General features: G+C 36.7%; 1 protein-coding gene across 8 annotated transcripts in view; it reads right to left on the minus strand.

The window, feature by feature from the left end:
* Positions 1–19,179, minus strand: part of DMD (dystrophin) — a 1,125,431-nt gene that overhangs the window by 235,147 nt on the left and 871,105 nt on the right. The gene's annotated exons all lie outside the window — the stretch shown is intronic.

Genomic DNA, 19,179 nt, shown 5'->3' on the forward strand with positions numbered 1-19,179 from the left:
AAATATATCAAAACCTCATATACTTCATACTTCCACTGACTTCATTTAAAAGTGTTTGCTACAAGTTCTGCTAGAGAAATCAGTAGAAAAAAATAAAGCCAACTGCAATTTTTCTTCTTTCCCTTATTTAATTTTTCAGCAATAATGATAAATTCACTGAGCCTTTTTCAACATGTGGACATATGAAAAGGGGGAAAAAGAAGATATTTTGATTCTACTTTAAAAGGAAGGCTTTGCTACTAAAGCAACGTGAAAAATAAGCTTAACAATTAATAATTATATTCTGTATTCTAGTGCAGCTGGTGCATAAGAAACAACAAAGAGTAGGAGGGTAACAAAGAGCAGAAATGCAGCTCATACAGCTCACATGTCAAAGTCTTGAGACAACAAAATCAAAACACCGAAATGTGAAAGAACAGTATAACATTATATAGATTCCCTGGTTTTACCATAAGATGTCTTTAAATGGTTGAGTTCAAAGGTGCCAGGTACTCACAGTTTAGACTTGAGTATCCAGCAGTCTGGGAATGCATGGCAGAAGGGATATTTCTTTAAATGCTCCTAGAATGTCTTTGACATCTCAGGTCTTGTGCAGCATGTCCAGCCTTGAATTCGTGAGTGTGGCACTAATGTAAGCTCAAATCTGTTTTACTTGTCATCAGTCTGCAACCATTCCATCATTCTTGCTGAATCAAGATGCTAATATATATACTCCTATCTGATTAAGAAATGTTGCTTGATTAATGGCGACTGTTTCACTTGTCACAGTCAGAGAGAGAAAGAGAAGAAAAAACAGCCTGCTTGGCAAAACAAAGACCATGTTTTTGGATGACAAATTTTTCTATAGCCTGGCTTTCTCATTGTCATTCACCAGCTCAGGCTGCCAGAAATGTCTTTCTAGAAATATCTGTGTCTCAGTGAACTTTTACCGGTTTCAAGATAAGATTTTAACGGAACCCTGCCCAGGCTGTTAGCAAACTGCACACAAAAACCAAGCTCCCTCCTTCTTGAAACAGCAGCTCTGCTAGGATGAACCTCCCTCAGCATCTGATACTTCCAGGTCACTTCAGTGTAATATGGTATATAAATAATACAACTGAAGGCTGTTGGGTTTTTCCTACAATTGAAAGTTCTGGAAATAGTGGTTGCTAGTCCTGGAGATGTTCCTGGTGACTACAAAAGGGTTTAGAAAATGAGTAGGGAAACTGATAAGCTCCAGAGCATGGCTAACTTCAAGGCAGAGTATTTTTCATTCTGGTATGATTTGGGCTAATACCAAATTTAAACTTTTCTTTCTGGATCAGAAATTCTGCATTATGGCTAAATCTTGAGGCACAAGATGCATATTCTTTCATGGTTGGGGTAGGATGGGAGCTGGTTGGGTTTTCTCCTCCCCCTATCCCCTTTTACTCTGCTCCTCTTGCTAGCCAATGTACTCTGAGATATGAGAAAGCAAAGAACATTGCCAATTTATTATTTATAGCAAATTTCATAGTCTAGTCCAAGATTCTATACTGTCCTTCTGAAACTCACAAAATCACACTCAAGTGGAAAACTGTAACCCTAAAATTCTTTACCAAAGTTAACATCATTATATTCTTGGCAAAATTCAGCTTCCAGCTGATGCCAAGAGAAACACTTTCTTTTAGCATATTACATTTCCTTCCTGATTAAAAGGGGGGTGAAATGATACCATAACAGAGGATTTTAGGTGTTCTAGAGCCATTTTTAGAGTTCTGTTTAACACCAGCTTTGATTTGAGACAAGACAGTAAAGATTGATTGAAACAGAAGTTTGGTTTATAATCCTTCTGCTACTGTTTGCTTTTCTCCTGTCCACCATGATTGGTGAAATCACATAGATTTCAAAGGAAAGAGTAGCAAAATGTAGAGTAGCTCTGCCCATCAAGCTGTGATTGGGAAGCAGGAGTATGATGCAATTTCAACAGAAATGCCTTTATTCAAAACACTGTGTTTATTGCCTTAAAATAAGCACCTGGCATACAAACAACAGATGGCAGAGCATACGGTGTATCACTTATAGGTGCAACCAAAATTTTTAAAGCTGCTCAAAAAGTAGGAGTGACCCAAGTAGCTCTGGGTCAATTGAACAAACAACTCTACAGCAGCCTTGTGTCACAGTAGAGTACTAACTGGTGAGACATTCTGAGTAGTCCTTCCCAAATGCCATCAGAGCCACAGAGGCACTTGGCACCAGCAGTAACAACTACCCAGAGCACAAACAGTGCAGGATCCTGTAACTGAAGGCACAGGAAAAGGCTGCTATTAGGCTGGTGCTGTGTTTTATCATTAATCAAGCATATCTGCAACTCCACAATAGCTGCAATGGTGTTGTGTTATGCAGAGAAAGAGGAGGATAATAAAACCAGGAGTAGTGCAAACAAATAATAAAAGTATCTTACTTCTATTCTCTCATGTGACACAGCAGGAATAAACATACTTTATGATAGTAGCTTTAACATTTATTTTTCAATTCTGTTTCATTTCATTTGCTTTTATTACATTCTCAGTGTGTGCATGTGCCTAAGTGTGTGCATTCTTGCATGTGTATATAGCCAGTGAACTGTCTTTTAAAAGGAAATGGACTCTTTGCCATATTTGGAATTTAAGGTAGTTCAGTTTTGGTGTCATCCTGAACCAGTTGTGAATATGCTTGTGTGTGTGCTCTTTTTACTTTGAGCTTGTAATCTGTCCTCATTGGAAATATATGTATACAATCAAATAAACAAATGTTTTCCCTCCTTGCTTCTTAGTTTACATTAAGGTAATTGTATCAGCTCTGGGAAACAGGGAATTTTGAGAGGCTTTAAGTGTCTTATTTTCATCCCCCAAATAAAGAAGAGTTGGGTTTTGATCACAAACCTAACTCAAGCTAACTCATGCTCAGAATGAGGAAACAAACACATACTTTCAGTGAAGCTGTGTGCCAAGTCTATGTGGAATACAAATTCAAGAGCCTGAAGGCTGAAGGCTGTAGCCTTTAGCAAAAAGAACATCTAATACTGAATGAGAAACCTGCAGTAGCAAACAGCTTAGGTCCAGCAGATGTCATAATACAAAACAGACTTCAAAGAAAGGAACCTGTTTTTATGGATAAGAAACAAGAATTCTCAGTGGACAAAAGAGCTGGTTCTGGTTGCTGCTATATAAATATATGTGTTTCCCATTGTGGAATTTCCTTTTGCAGTTACTTTCTGAAAAATAAAGAAGGATTGTCAGCTGACAATTGTAATTCTGCAACTCTGTAACTTCATTTCAAGAAGTATTTAGGTTTTACTAAAATTGTAGGATTTTTTCCACAAACGCAAGTATTATTTCTTTTTTTGGCACAGCACTAGGAGCTGGATAAGATTATAACAATTTTTTTTCCCATGACCAGGACTACAGAAGAGATGGAACATAACCACCAAACTAAAGCTTGCAAGAAAGACCAAAAAATTACACAAATACATCATAGAAGATATACTAATTGTAAATTAAAGAACTGCAAATATAGAAGGGCATTAAAAATCAAACATATAATTCTTTTCAGAAGTGCCTTTTTGTAAGCCACTTAAACCTGTCTATGAGCCGTAGCAAGGGATGGACTTTGCCTCCCCTTTCACTCTGACTCCCTTTCTGCTTTAAGATTACATTTTGGAACCTCTAGAGCAACAAAACAAGCAACAGCAATAAACAACAGCAAACCAAACAACAAATAAAGTGCATATCTCCCTAACAGTGAAGAAAAACTTATTTATTTATGGTATATAAGTCACACAAACAAAAATACCTTGTCCCGAATATCCCCAAAAGATGATGATGGTCAGTGGTTCTTTATGAGATGACTAAATTAAACTAAGAAATAGTAAAAGCTTCTCTATATTTTTTCTTTTTCCTGCCTCCTTAAACTAAAATTGATTAATAAATGCCAAAAGTTATTTCCTTTTGTCTCCAACAACACTGAAGTTTAACTGTATTAGATAATTTTAAATCAGATCATTAGGATACTTAACACTAAAATCTTACTCTGTTTTGTTTAGTTGTTTTTTTTTCCCCTCTGGTGCATTGCCACTGTTTTTATCCAGACACACGCTGTGTCTGAAACACTTTGTTGCCATTTTGTGGATTTGCACATCCATTAATTTTAGCTAAATATTTTTCTTTGGAGATTTCAGGGCCGGCACACATGTATGACACTCCCTCAACATTAAAATAAATCCAGTAAATGCAAGATTTTGATAAAATGGTATTGAGATAGAAATACAATACTGAAAATACAGTTACTGCCTTTCCAAAATAGCATTGTTGCTATGGCAATTTTCAAATCTAGTGTTTTCCTGAGAAAGTTCTCTCTATTGAAAGAGCTCGAATCATTATCCACTTTCATATTTGTGTGCTTGATTACACTTTAGAGAAAATACATTAAAGGTTTAGTTCTACTTCTATGACTTTTAGTCCCCCATTTAAGTAGATGTTTTTTAATATTTGGTTCCATAGTCTAGGACCATGAATGTCAAAGTCAATTTCCATTTTTTCCTTCCCCTAGGAATCAGTTGATATTGTCTTGACAACTTTTAGACATTTTATCAGCTTTTCTACGTGGAAATAAATGTAAATGAAGCAAACAGGTTTGTGCTATCAAAACAGAAAAAGTAATATGTTGAAGTTATTTTTCTAGAAGAATATGCCTTGCAACCATGAGTAAACATGCTAAAATCTCTCCTACGGTGATGTTATTACAGTTTCATAAACCAGAGCAAGTATCTATTCATAAAGATAATCTTAAAAAAATAGCTAAACATTATTGATTTGTTGACTGCAATAACATTAATGCAGAAAGTTTCACTTTAATGTAAGTTAAATAAATAGTTCAATAGGAACTCCAGTGTGATACAGAATTAATTAATATCTACTTGTTGTAAAGAGTTACAGGTTTCCAACAGCCTGTGTGATAATTATCTTCTACAGGAAGAATCAGATTTTTCTTAATTTTGGTGCTGTTCTTTAAAATAACATTCCAAAATACCATTTGCTTCTACTCTGGATGTATTCTGTAATTCCAGTCCAACCAGTAAAGAATGACATCATATGAATAAGTGCTAGTGCTGAAATGTGAAGTGTCAACAAGGGCTTGATTGATGTAATATCAACACCACCTTGAATGATTTTGCCAAGTCCTGGAGACATACACTGTCCCTTTAGGAAGAGAAATGAAAATGCCTCCATCTTTTCTTTCCCTTCCTACAGCAAGCAAGCAAGTAATTCAAAGAAGAATTGATCAGACATATGAAAAACTATGTCTTATAGCAACAATAGCAGGTTCATCTAAGGGAAGCCACACAGGAATGTGTCCAGGATTTTGAAAGTCTCCAGAGGAGACTCCACAACCTCTCTGGGCAGCCTGTTCCAGTGCTCTGTCACTCTCACAGGAAAGAATTTTTTTTTCGTATTGAGGCAGAACTGTGTTTCGGTTTGTGGCCTTTGCCCCTTATCCTATAAGTGGGTTGCAGTGAAAAGAGACTGACCCCATCTTCCTGATGCCCACCCTTATGGTATTTGTAAAGATTGATCAGGTTCCACCTCTCAGCCCTTCTCTGGCCTAAACAGCCCCTCTGTCTGGAGACCTTTCCTGATAAGAGAGATGCTCTGTTTCTTCAATCATGCTTGTAGCCCTCCATTGGACTCTGTTCAGTATTTTCCTGTCACTCTTCACTGGGAAGCCTAGAACTGGACACAGTACTCCACATAAGGCCTGACAAGAGCAGGATAGAGGGGGAGAAGAACCTGCTGGGTACGTTCTTCTTAGTGCAGCTCCGGATACCGCTGGCCCTCTTGGCCATAAGAGCACGCTGTTCTGTCACAGTCAGCTTACTATCCACCAGCACTCTCAGGCCCTTCTCTGCAGAGCTGCTTTCCAAAAGATCAGCTCCTAACTTGTAGTGGTGCATGGGGTTATTCCTCCCCAAGCGTAGGAAGAAGTTCTTCACCATGAGGGTGGTGAGACACTGTAACAGGTTGCCCAAGGAGGTAGTGGAAGCCTCATCCCTGAAGGTTTTTAAGGCTAGGCTGGATGTGGCTCCGAGCAACCTGATGTAGTGTGAGGTGTCCCTGCCCATGGCAAGGGGGCTGGAACTAGATGATCCTTGAAGTCCCTTCCAATCCTGACAATTCTATGATTCTGATTCCCATATATAACAACAACTAGAAGCAGTACAACAAGAAGAATAAAACGTCTATATTATAACAGTCCTTGTTGAATTTCATGAGGCTCCCCGCCACCTAAGTCTCTATTCTGTCCAGATGTCTCTGAATGGCAGCACAACCTTCTGGCACGTCGGCCAATCTTCCAGGTTCTGCATTGTCAGCAAACTTGCTGAGGGTACATTCTGCCCCCTCATCCCACTCATTGATGAAGATGTTGAACAAGACTGGACCCAGTACTGAACACAGGGGAACATCACTAGCTGCAAGCTAATCAGTATAATGAAACAAGAAAACCAAAATGATTCAATGTGTTCCTATTAAAATGACATCATTCATTCATTGCTCTGATATTTTTTTTTTTTGTAAGTAGTTATTCCTTTTAATAGCAGTCAACCAGCTCTAAAATTAGCTCTAATTAATTTGGGAACTGCGTGCATCCTTATTAAGCTGGGAGAAATCAAAAGATAAATCTTCATCTGACCCTAGTGTTAAAGCCAATGAGCGTTACATGCTTTCAGAATCATAGTACTCTGTTGCCTAATCTTGATGCCTGTTCTAGCAGATAAATTTCTGATATTTTATCTGATCAGCTTAAACTGTAGACCTGTCCACTGCATTTTGTATTTTTCAAAAAAATTATTCCTGAGTTGGCTAAGAGAATCTAGCAAAACAGCCTCAAGAATCATGTTGAATGTGCCATGTAGATCATATGAAGCCATCCTGTACAAATGTGACATCTTTTCTTCATTAGAAAATATTTCCTCCCCACTGAAAGTTCTGATATTGCTACTGTGCTGGCTCTTCATCTTCTTACAACAATTCTTCTGCCATATTAATGACAAATATATCATAATTATCTCTCTTCACCTTCAGCTGGAATAGCACAGAACAGCTCTTAATCTAATTGCTTCTCTAAATTCGTAGGAAAACAGTCAATCATGGTAAATACTTGTTTGACTGAAAACCCAGTAATGATTCAAATAATTAAAACTATTACTGCCACTGCAGTTCACAGATTCAGGACAACAATATCACTATGATATGAAACACTGAACCTCTTTCTGGACAGCAGTAGGAGTTTGTAATTTCTGGTTCCCTTGGTTTTGTCAAATTTACTGGCCCATTAATGTTAAAATAACTGCTGACATGTGGTTCCAGCCTGGGCACTAGTTCTGCAGAAAGCTCCACTTCATCTCAGTAACGTCAGAAGAGGGTTTGGAACATTAATTTGTTCTGCTTCCCCTCCTCACCTGGCAACCCAAGTATATTCTTTAAAGTAGTAATGTAATTAATTAGTATGATGGCTTGGGAACATAATGTAAAATGAATTAAAAACCCCCCAGTTTCAGAACTGCCAAATTCATTTAGCACAAGCGGAGAAGCCCAGTCCCAGTAACAGGAGTTTTCTTCAAAACTACTGAAGCACATATAGAGTAAAACAAAGGCATGGCTTTGTCACAGAACATTAAATGCTAAGCATTTCATAGCAGAATTTTGATAAGTACAGTTAAAGGTAAAGCTGATGAGAGCACCAGATGTGGAAAAACAACCCCACTCATGCACAGGTGTATCTGTGGCTTTGTCTACTGTAGATAAGATAATCTTGCCTGGATGCATTCTGAACTTAAAGGTTGCAGGATGAAATAGCCTGACCTTAAAAAAAGAAAAAAAAATCCAGCATATTTTGCATTTGAAAGGATAATGTAATTTTTATGACCTTGAAGTCTCATACATTCCTGGATAGTTTACTTTCTCTCAGCAGCACTGCTGCATCTATTACCTATGCTAACATGAATATCACAGACAACCCCCTTATTCCCTCAAGTGTTAATGCACTAAGAATGGGAAAACAATGACACAGAAAATAAAGAGCAATATCAGCTACTCATATCACAATTTTATAATGCATATGTATCCCTAAGCATGCAGTGGTTTGCCTTTACAGGACTTATGTACTGTGACAATAGCTATATCATCTTCAGCAAAAGACAGCAATTAAGTAAGATTTTGTTTATTTCCAAGACATCTCTCTGCCAATGGTTTTAACTATTTTCTGGTCTATCATTCCCCATGGGTAAAACAGACACCATACCAGTAATCTCAGAGCCACTTCCTGTCTGTAATGCTCACTCTGTATGGAGTAACACCTCTTTAAATTAATTTAAGTTCTGATCAGAGAGAACACAGAAGAATACAGTTGGAACAATCCAGGTTTGAAGCTAAATCAGATGATTGAAAGGGACAGAATTGAGATATCACCTGAAGCACCTCAGGCAGTAAAGACATATACAGAAAATATCCCATACTGGCTATATGAAGACCAAAGCACAAAGCCAACACCAAAATGTGACAACTTGTTGGGTCTCATTAGCTAATGCAAAATGGCAGATATTTTACTAAGACTGACAATAACATCAACATCTATCTGGTAATGTGGAGAATTAAATTCCACCCACTCAGACACTTTGCAGATTCTAGGTAACTTATCCAGTGTGCTTATAACCATTCTGCACCATTTATGTAGCATATATTGACTTCAAATTTCTGGCACCTCTAGCTTGTGCATATTAGCAATTCACGTCAATCACATCAATGAAATTAACCACGCTCACTTTTCACTTAATTACCACAATGCCTAAGATGTGAGTAGCTTCAATTCCAGTCACATGTCTTGTCCAAGCCTCTCACAGAAATACAGAGATTTAACTTTCAAAGGATCCAGTCTCTGCTTCCTCTTTTTTTGTGTGCTGTTTTTGAAGTTTTGAGCCCATCTGTTTTATGTAGAGCAACTGCAATAACATTGTCTCTGTGTTAGCTCTGCAATAATTCACTCCTGCTATAGCAATAATTGAGCAAAGAGAAGCTTCTACCAGAGGCATTCTTTTCTATTATTTAGTGTAATTTTTTTTTTTCATAATTTAATGAGAACCATTTCAAAAGCAACATTTTTATCCTTTCATGTTAAATTAATTTACACTGCTATGAGCCATAATGAAAACAGAAAAAATAATCAGAACACACAAAAAAAAAGAAAAGGCATGTTAATAAAGACAGATTTCTATAAAGTTTTTAAAACTAAATTAATAAAGCATTTTTTCCCTATTTCTGTCAGGTCCACCTTGTCTCTATTTGTTCCAAATTATTTAGACATACAGTGAAAAATATATAACAGCAAAAAGAAGAAGAAACCTCAGAACAAAAACATGAGAATAAAGAATGAATCAGATTTGCTTGCTTTATACTAAGTATCTCAAGCATGAAAAATGCCAACCTCCAGATAGGTGCTGTAAAGATCTTCAAAAAGTATTTAAGGAAAAGAAAAAATCAAATTAAGTAAACAAGGCTCAAAAAAATGAGATAATTATAAAAACGGCTCACATGCTGAAAACAATACAGCTTCAATAGGTGTTGATAGTCTATAAAATTTCTTTTGATATCAACAGGATTTGAGACTGCCAGGATTCGCCCTAGTGCAAGGAATTCCTAGCTTTTGAAATATACCTGCAGCTGCAAGTTTACACTAAGGACAGTATGTAGCCTTGCTTCTTTCATGCCTGATTACAGAGCTGGATTAAAACTGCATAATCACCCTGTTTTCATGTGAGGCAGCATGCAGCCCAGCAAAACCTGGGTGTAAAATGTCTAGGTTAGATGTCTGACAGGAACCAGAAGATAATGAAATAAGCTGTCATGTCATAGTTCACACTTCAGAAATAACGTCCCTTGGCATTATTAATCGCTCAGTGCTAACCCTCTATAGTATTCTTTGTACCACAAATTGAAGGCAAAATTGAAATGGCTAATTTAGGTTTTGAAGCAAATCAAGACACTGGGATTCTAACACTGTTTCAACTCTGACTCACGAGGTATGGAAATACAATACTAGAGTTAAAAGGAAGAGATGATCTGTTGAGGTTAATGCACTGTTGTGTCTGTAGTTGGTGTAACGCAAGTGAGAAGGTTTATTTCATAGCTTTGATCTGGCAGCTTCCAGCAGGTTTCCAGTTTATGGGAAGAAAGGATTTGCCACTTCATTTATAGATCAGTGAAACACACTTTGATATAAACAGTACAGAAAAATAGCAGAGCAACTGTAAGCTTTCCCCAGCAAAAGACCTTTGAAGTTCAACAATGAAATTTAGTCACTCAATCTTTTAGTTGTTTTTGTACTCTCCTCTAGAAAACATCTTACTATTTTTACTGAACTATGAAGCAGTTTCAGAAAAAGATATTAAGGCTGTGTCCAAACTAGCAGCAGGAGGTACAAATTACAATGAAGTAGGTTTAATATAGTAAATAATATATGGTGTTTCTGGAGAGAATATAATTTACATCTATAATCTGCTTGGGTTACATGTTAGCTCTCATCTTTGCTCCATTGGCAATGTTCCCCACAGAAATCTGTAATGACTGATGCAGATAACAGAAACCAGAATTATGGCATTAAAAATTATCTCACAGACTCTTTTGAGGATTAATTCAGTTATTTCATAATTTTTCAGTGTAACCTGACAAAAGATCTTTTTGACTGATACAAATCTGTCAATCAAGCTTCCAAAAGCTCTAGAGACTTCCAGCTTGAAAGGAATAGGCAAAGAAAGATACAAGAAAAGAAATAGATTTGTCCTCCGAATTGATGAAGATGCATACTTCTCAGTGCTCATGGCCTCTTTTGGGTTTGCATTATCTTTTAAACTATACAGACAGTACAGAATTGAAACCATTTGTTTGGAATCAAAAGCCCACTTGTTTTCACTCATATACCAATGCCTCTGGTGACTGTTAGTATATCATGCTAAAAATGACCTAGATGACCATTTGCCAGCGTATTTGTCCCTAAATATTATGCTGTTGTATTCATTCATAAATAGCTTCTCCTGCTTTAGATGCAGTAACACCACCATCTGAAATCTTCTGATTTAACAGGGCAAAACCACATAGCTAATTTCAGATCTCCCATTCTTCCAGTCGTTTCCAGCTCTATTCTAATTCAGTAGATTTGTTCCACAGAAAAGGACTAATGCTAAAACCTACTGTGTTATTGCAGCCACTTAATTCCACCTCTAAATCACCTTAGATTAGCATATCTAAGACACAAATCACCTACACTTCTTGTAAACTGCTAAACCAAATTCTGAGAACAGCTTTGCATAAATAATTTCTGAAACATATCATAACCCTAAAAAAACTCCTCCTTGTCTTAATGACCAAGTATCTAACAGAAAAAAAAACAACCAAAAGCAACTTCAAAAAAATGAAAAGAAACACTTAACACAAAGAGAGAGTAAAGAAGGAGGACCCTACAAGTCTGAATAAGGTGAGGATTGTGCCCCTTTAACATACCTGAAAATAAATAGATCAGCCTTTTGTTTGCACAGGATAGCAGATAGATTTACTGCCCACTATGCTTCCCCTTTTGAGGCCTGTTCTGCCTAATTCTTTAGTGCTAAAAGAATAGTTAACCTTAACTTAATTATTGACTTTTACCAGTGAGAGCTAACAGGATACATTAACTGAAGGTATAAGGATTTCCACACTCAAGTGGAGTTTCTCTTCATCTTGCTCCCTTCCCTCCCCTCAGAAGCAGAACTTCACCATGAATCTGGTGCACAAATCTGACTGATTATGGTAGCCATGGAGTAGGTTAATACCTGTGGCCATTCAGATGTCCTGACAATTACAATCAGTGGAACTGAAGCAATAGTGGAAAGCCTGTACCATACAAAGTAGCATAAAGGTGTCAAACCCCTTTTCCTAAGTGAACAAATATTTGGTTTCAAGGAAATTTTCTATGGAAAAGAATCACACGAAGAACAGAAAACATTAACACCTTTCTTGTTTGATGACAGTGAAGAGGCAAGACCAGGTCAGAATAACATTTCTCAGTGAGGCAAAGAAAAATCAAAGACTTGGTCACTGCCTCAACACTTATGGGACATTCATGTGAATGAAGGGGTCAACAGAAGATGCCAGTGAAAACCTGGAGTAATCTGTCAGAATGTCATTTCTAGGCATATCTTCATAATACTTTCACAGCTAACTACGATTAAAATACCTTCACTGTTAACTATGATTAAATTCATGGTTATCATTGGGGGGGAAGTGATTTCAGCAGTCTGAATTCATATTTGTCTCTCTTCTATTGCTTCTTGAGTAAGTGCACAATTTAGAAATATATTGAATGGTAGGACCTTTGTGAAATGCTGTTAACATTTACACTCCTGACAGAGAGAGAGCACGCAAGATTTTTATATATATCTATAAGAACATGAATTTTAGGTACCTATTGTAGCTAACTACTTTTCCTAGATTCTCCTTAAGTCAGAGGAGAGACATATTCAGGGATAATGGCAAACTCTGTTACCCACTCTATCCCATTTCTATTTGTGGTGTTCCACACTCAAGAATGATCTTATTTAGTACAACACAATCTCACATTTTGTGATAAAAAAGATTTTGTCATCTAATCTGTGTTTGGAAAAAAATATCTATATTTTAAGTTCACAGAACCACAGAATTTCAGGGGCTGGAAGGGACCTCAAAAGATCATCCAGTCCAACGCCCCTGCTACAGGAGGATCACCTACACCAGATTACGTAGGAACACATCCAGGCGAATTTTGAATATCTCCAGAGAGGGAGAATCCACAACCTCCAGTTCCAGTGCTCTGTCACCCTCACAGTGACATTTCTTTCCCCCTCATATTTACGTGAAACTTCCTATGCCTCAACTTCTACCCATTGCCCCTTGTCCTGTCATTGGACAACCAAAGTTGATGGAGTTTGAATGCTAATCTGCAAGTGAAAACAAGATCATCCTTCTGGTGTCCTCAGCGAGCTTTTAAAGAGGAAAAAAAGTCAACTAAGTGAGCATATTATTTAGCACATCTGAAAATGGAGTTTTTCTTCTACCTTGATTACAAGGACACCTGCAAAGAACAAATTAAAGGAAGAAACTTATCTATCTTCTTGCTCACAAAACCCACTTTCTATGTGAGATTTCTTACGAATGAAAGCTGCTTATTTTCCTGGAAATAAGTTTGAAGAATGCTTACATCCCACTAAGAACTCTATCTTTTACCTTCTGAAAGAAATTTAATATTTATCACTGCTTTGTTCTAAATTTTGACAGAGGAATGGTAGAAATAGAGTATATCACTAATGTATCCACTCCTAGGTAAGCTACATCAACACATTTGCTGGTTTTATGATAAAGTTAATTCAAATGAAAATTGTGAAAACAAAATATGTGACAAAAAGTATCAGCATCTTTTATCTGTTTCACTGTTTCTCTTTGATATCCAGCTAAGAACAGCTGTGGCATTGCCTTCCCCTTTGAGAATCAGCATGTAAACCTTCCTGTGAATGTATTCAGTTATCCGCTAACAGAGCACTAAGCAGCAACTTGAGTCTACACAGCTGCTCTATTTCCCAGCTTTTCTTCTCTTCTTTCTGTGTTATTCTTCCCTGAACTGAAAGCCTTCTGTTTCCCTTTTTAATATCCTTTAACTACAAAGCAGCACATCATCGTACGGAAGTAACACTGAAATTGGCATTGTTGTGTGAGTGGAACAAAATCACAGTGTCAAAAAGATAGCAAGAGTACCAGCATATCAATATTACAAGATAGAGCTGGACTACATGCTGGGCTGTTAAACAGTTTAACAAAACTGTTACTCCTACAAGAAAGAAAAATAAACCACAAAGCAGCAAGTCTAATCCAGATGACAAATGAGAATAGTATAAACAAACATAAGTGATTTTCAGACTTGATCCTTAGAATGCATTTGAAAAGGTTACTCATTTACATGTCTTTTAGGACTTAAAGCCTCACATACAAATACATATTTATGTACAGATACATATTTATAGCTATGTGCATAAGAAGTTTCATTAATTTCACCACTTTTATGCCTTTTTATAGGACTGCAGATTATATACCCTTAACTAACAATGTCCTTATTGCTGTCTTCTATCACAGTAAATTAATCATAACATAGTTGAGTAGCATGACATTAAAGTATGTTATAGAGTATCTCTGGCCCTTTGTGCTACAGGGTTATTGTATCTATCACATCTATCTATGGTTCATAAAATAAAAATATACCACAGAACTTGACTGCACATAGGTACTGTCTTTGTTCTGCTCTTTAGGCATAGTTATAGATGCAATGCACTGATAGGTTTTCAACATTATCAGAAGCTACCTTTTTATGCTGAAAATTACTTCTTTCCCCTCCATCCAATGCACTCAAATAAAAATATGGGTATTAACACAACATGATATTATTTTACCAAAATATATGATCTTACCAGCAAACTAGGAACTCAGTGTGAGTAGACAGAATCAGAAGGACCACAGCCTGTATGAAATCTCAATCCAGATTTGTGCTAAGAGTTATGGAATAGAATTTAATAAACCAAGTTGGAGGAGACCTTCAAGATCATGGTGTCCAACCTATCATCCAACACCACCTAATCAACTAAACCATGCAACCAAGCACCCTATCAAGTCTCCTCCTAAACAAATCCAATGATGGTGACTCCACCACCTCCCTGGGCAGCCCATTCCAATGGGCAATCACCCTCTCTGTGAAGAATTTCTTCCTAACATCTAGTCTGAACCTCCCCTGGTGCAGCTTGAGACTGTGTCCTCTTGTTCTGGTGCTAGTTGGCTGGGAGAAGAGACCAGCCACCACCTGTCTACTACGTCCCTTCAGGTAGTTCCCACTGTTTGTGCAAAAGCATCAATCTGACAACACATTAGCAAAGTAAAATTCAGTTAACAATAATGATTATTTCAAGCAAGTCATCATTCATGTCTGCATGATCCTTTTTGAGGAAATATTTATTTTAGCTGTAAGAGTAATGGTAATGGATTAGAAGAAAAAAACCCAACACTTGGAGGCCAAAGGTTGCAGCTTTCAATTATGAAAAAGAAACCCCACTTTTACTTTATTTTAATCTGAAAAATGCTTCTACTATTTCTGTTGTTCATTTCTAGCTTTCACCTTTAAGTTCCCACATCATTTTCCACTACAATGAATAATTTTTTATTCTCTGTGGTGCCTTTTCCTTACTTCATGTTTCTATCCACTTCTCCTCCTCACTCACTTACACACAGATCTTGCAGGGATGTTGATAAAATTTTCTTGAGATAGCAAGAAAGTTTTCAGTTTCTTACTATGTCATATTAAAGCTTTTCAATTTATATATTTATGCAAAAATACTACAGAAGGCTACAGAATGACTAACTATATGACCAGTGATTATGTGATCTGATCAGAGATCACAAAAATTTCAGAACACTCAATACAGGAAGGCGCATCTAAAAAAAAGCTGATCTAATCACCCTCTCAGAGCAGGCTGCTCCAGGTCCTATCCAGCCAGGGTTTGAAGATCTCCAATGATGGAGATGCCACAACTTCTCTGGACAGGCCATTTCATGATTCCACTATCCTTACAATATTTCCCTTCTACTTCTTTTTCTCTCTTTTGCTAACCTGGAAAGTCCTATGTTTCAGTTTGTGCCTACTGCTTGTTGTCCAGTCTCTGAGTACTACATTAAAAAAGCATGGTTTTGTCCTCATTACACATTCCAGCCAGTATTTATACATGTGGACAAGATCCTCCCCTGAGCCTTCTCTTCTTCAGGATCAACAGTGCTAGCTCTCTCAACATCTCCTCATATGAAAGATGGTCCAAACTTTTATTCATCTTTATTGTCCTTTGTCAGTTACCTTTTCACTCCAAGGTAGTGTCCTGCCCTGTCTCAGATTAGACTGTAATAGCACTTGTGTTAAAACCTAGAGTTCAGAATTTCTCTTCTGTTACTCAGTGGAGTAAGGCACCTCTGGCACCTCTTCAGATACTATAGAACTGATTTCATTTCAGAATTAGTAACACATCAGTGTAAAAGGCAAATCTTGAGGATTAAACTTTAAAAACATAAGTGAGTGAAGACTGTATTTGGTATTTAACACTTCCAGAGCAGAATTGAGCGACAAAATGTTTTGGAACAGCCACTGGAAGTACTAGAAAATTGCTATTAATTTTTTTTTTTTTCTTTAGTGAAGTCAGCTGAAGTGAGCAGGATGTTACAGATTGTCTCTCTTCCCAGTTGCTCATGTTCATCATCTAACCCATATATCATGTCACAAAATTAACTGTGCTAGGAAATTACATATAAATTATATTTGGAGAAAAAAAAAAGTTGGAAAAAAGTTTTACTCTCTCAGAGAACCTATACTGCTAAATAACTGAGAAGAGTAGGGAATGTGTATCTACCTCAGCTTTCTACTGCTGAAAACAGGTGCTTGGACACCTTAAAAATAGGTGAGTGTCTTTGAAGTATCTGATAGGAATAGATGAGACAAGAGTGCCCTGCCTGCTGTTCACACCTCTTCTCTGAGATAAAAACAACATGCTGAGAAAATATGGGTACTGCCTATAATGTGCATTTGTATTTATAACTTAGGGCACTGCATAGTTTTTATATTAGCAGCAGCAGAACTCCTGCATCTAATAAAAAACTACTGAGGTTATAGGTTAAGTGAGCATGAAGGTGGTAATAAAAATTAATCTGCTGTGTATTTTATGCCAAAGTTACTAAGCTAGCTTCGTTTATCATACGCTGTCATATTTTCAGTCACTCTACCAATAATTCATCAGTCATCATAAATTATTTCAGACACATTTGGTAACTTGTGTATATGGCACAAAGCATTCTCTAGTTACTGTTTAACCAAGTGCCACTTGCGGTATTCTTTGTCAAATTTTCAGTGAAAAACACCCCTGTGATTAATCTATAGACTTAATATTAAATGACTGTATTCATAAAATAACAGAATAAATCCACAATTGTACATAATAAGCAGTTTGTATCACATAAGCAGTATAAAATGTCAGATACAATTATTGCCAACAAAACAATCCAGAAGAATAATTAATGCAGTTGAGAGTTCATATCACTGGAAGTATGAAATCAGTAAGTAAAATAAATTATTTTAGTCTCCTTCATATGTTTACTTATCAAACCAGGCCTCATGGGGACACATGATGTATTTCAACTAGACAATATAAAGCAGCACATAATTAAACAACTCCTTGGAGTAACTGGTTTGTATCCTTGAAAATCCTCCGGCAAGTATTCTGTGTGAATCACCTCAACTATTACGCTGCTGTCAGTTCAGACAAATGATGCATGCAAACACATGCTTATATAACAAAGAGTGTATTTATAATGCAACAGTTTAACATAATTACATCATCAGGTAATGAGAATGGGCAGTTATGCAAGTCTCACGCTTCTCCTTCTGCTGTGGAAGTACTAGGGGAAGATTAATCTTTCTTAGTGACATTTGAGCTAACAGGTTCTGAACAGGATAAACAAAAGAAACACCTACAAATTTTCCTAAACAAGCAGCTTCAGTTATATAAAAAGTTTCTACCCAGTAAAAGATCATTTTCCTAGTTTTTAAAAAACAGAAATTAAAGCTTGAGAGTTGTAAAGCAAAAAACTGATCATTAAGGTTGACATAAACATTCTTAGTGACCAGGAGATAAAGCTACTACTGAAATCAGAAATTTTGGGATTTCATTATTTGTGTAAAAAGTTCTTTATCAAAATGTTGTTTCATGCCTATTGCCTAAAAATAGCAGATCAAAGCACAACCAAAACATTTCAGGACTACTAAAAACTATTTTCAAGTCATCAAAGTCCATCTAATTGCATCAAGAACAAGAGACAGACCACACATTTAAGTCCATAGCATAGAATGGTTTGAGTTGGAAGAAACCTTAAAGATTATTTAGTTCCAACACACCTAACATAGGGTATGAGGAGAGACTACAATAGTTTTTACTCTTCCAGGGATGAGGCTTCTACCACTTCTCTGGGCAATCTGTTCCAATGTCTCACTACCCTCATGGTGAAGTATGGTGTAATGGAATGTTGCAACAGTTAAGTGAAATGGTTAGAACCCTGTCAAAAGAAGCAGGCAGTATTTCCATCAGATGTACTAACTCAACATCATCACTTTTAACTAATGTTTTTCACAGTATGTTCGTAAATAAAGGCATAGAGCCCTTGGTGTGTGAAACTTCCAGTTTTGATCTTTCTGTCAATGTGAAAGTCACACTCTGTCAAAGAATATTAGAAGAAAGGACCCTGCCTTCCAACCAGCCAACCAACCTCATATTTAAGAAATCTAAGATCTCACAAGGATGTTTGTGCAGACCTCTCTGTGAGTGAAGAAAGTACAGTGAAAGTATAACAAAGTATTTCAACAACACGACCTCAACCAATTTTTCTTCTTTTTCCTTTTTTTTTATCTTTTTTTTTTTTCCCTCTTTCTTGTCAAGGTTCTCTGGAACACCAAATACAACACTCTGTCTCTTTTTAAAGATTTCTTACTTGCAGAAGAAAATCAGCCTTCAGCAAACTGTCCTCCAGGTACTAAGAAAATTTGAATTATTATGTCTTTCTGTTATCAAAAGAGAGCGTGTTGACAGTAGTCAGACAAATATCAAATTAATTTTTTTCTTGTACTAAAAAATGATGGAAAAAATTAATTCAGTCAAGTTAGAGAGAATAAATGACACCATTTATCTATCTTCTATAAATATCAGAAATGCTTAATAAATGCTCATGTCTGTTGAGTGCTCGATTCAAGACTGTGGCTTGGTAATTAATTTGTATGTGATAAAAACAAAATCTAACACCCATTTCAGCAAATTTCTCTTTCTGTGCATTTAAAACCTGTATTTCAAGGCAGTTTTCCAAATGTGTTATATGCTGAAAGATGCCAGACAGACTCTTGATGTGACTCACGTTAGATCCCTGCACCAATTCCCAAAGCTATACATAAAGGTTGTACCAGTTCTCCTTTTTTCAGAGCAACTTCAGTTTTGTGGAGTAGCTGCAGACTGGAAAAAAAAAAAAAAAAGAGCCACCACTTTGGATACCACATCTC

The sequence above is a fragment of the Dryobates pubescens genome, chromosome 12 (assembly GCF_014839835.1).
Source record: "Dryobates pubescens isolate bDryPub1 chromosome 12, bDryPub1.pri, whole genome shotgun sequence".
Classification (NCBI taxonomy): domain Eukaryota; kingdom Metazoa; phylum Chordata; class Aves; order Piciformes; family Picidae; genus Dryobates; species Dryobates pubescens.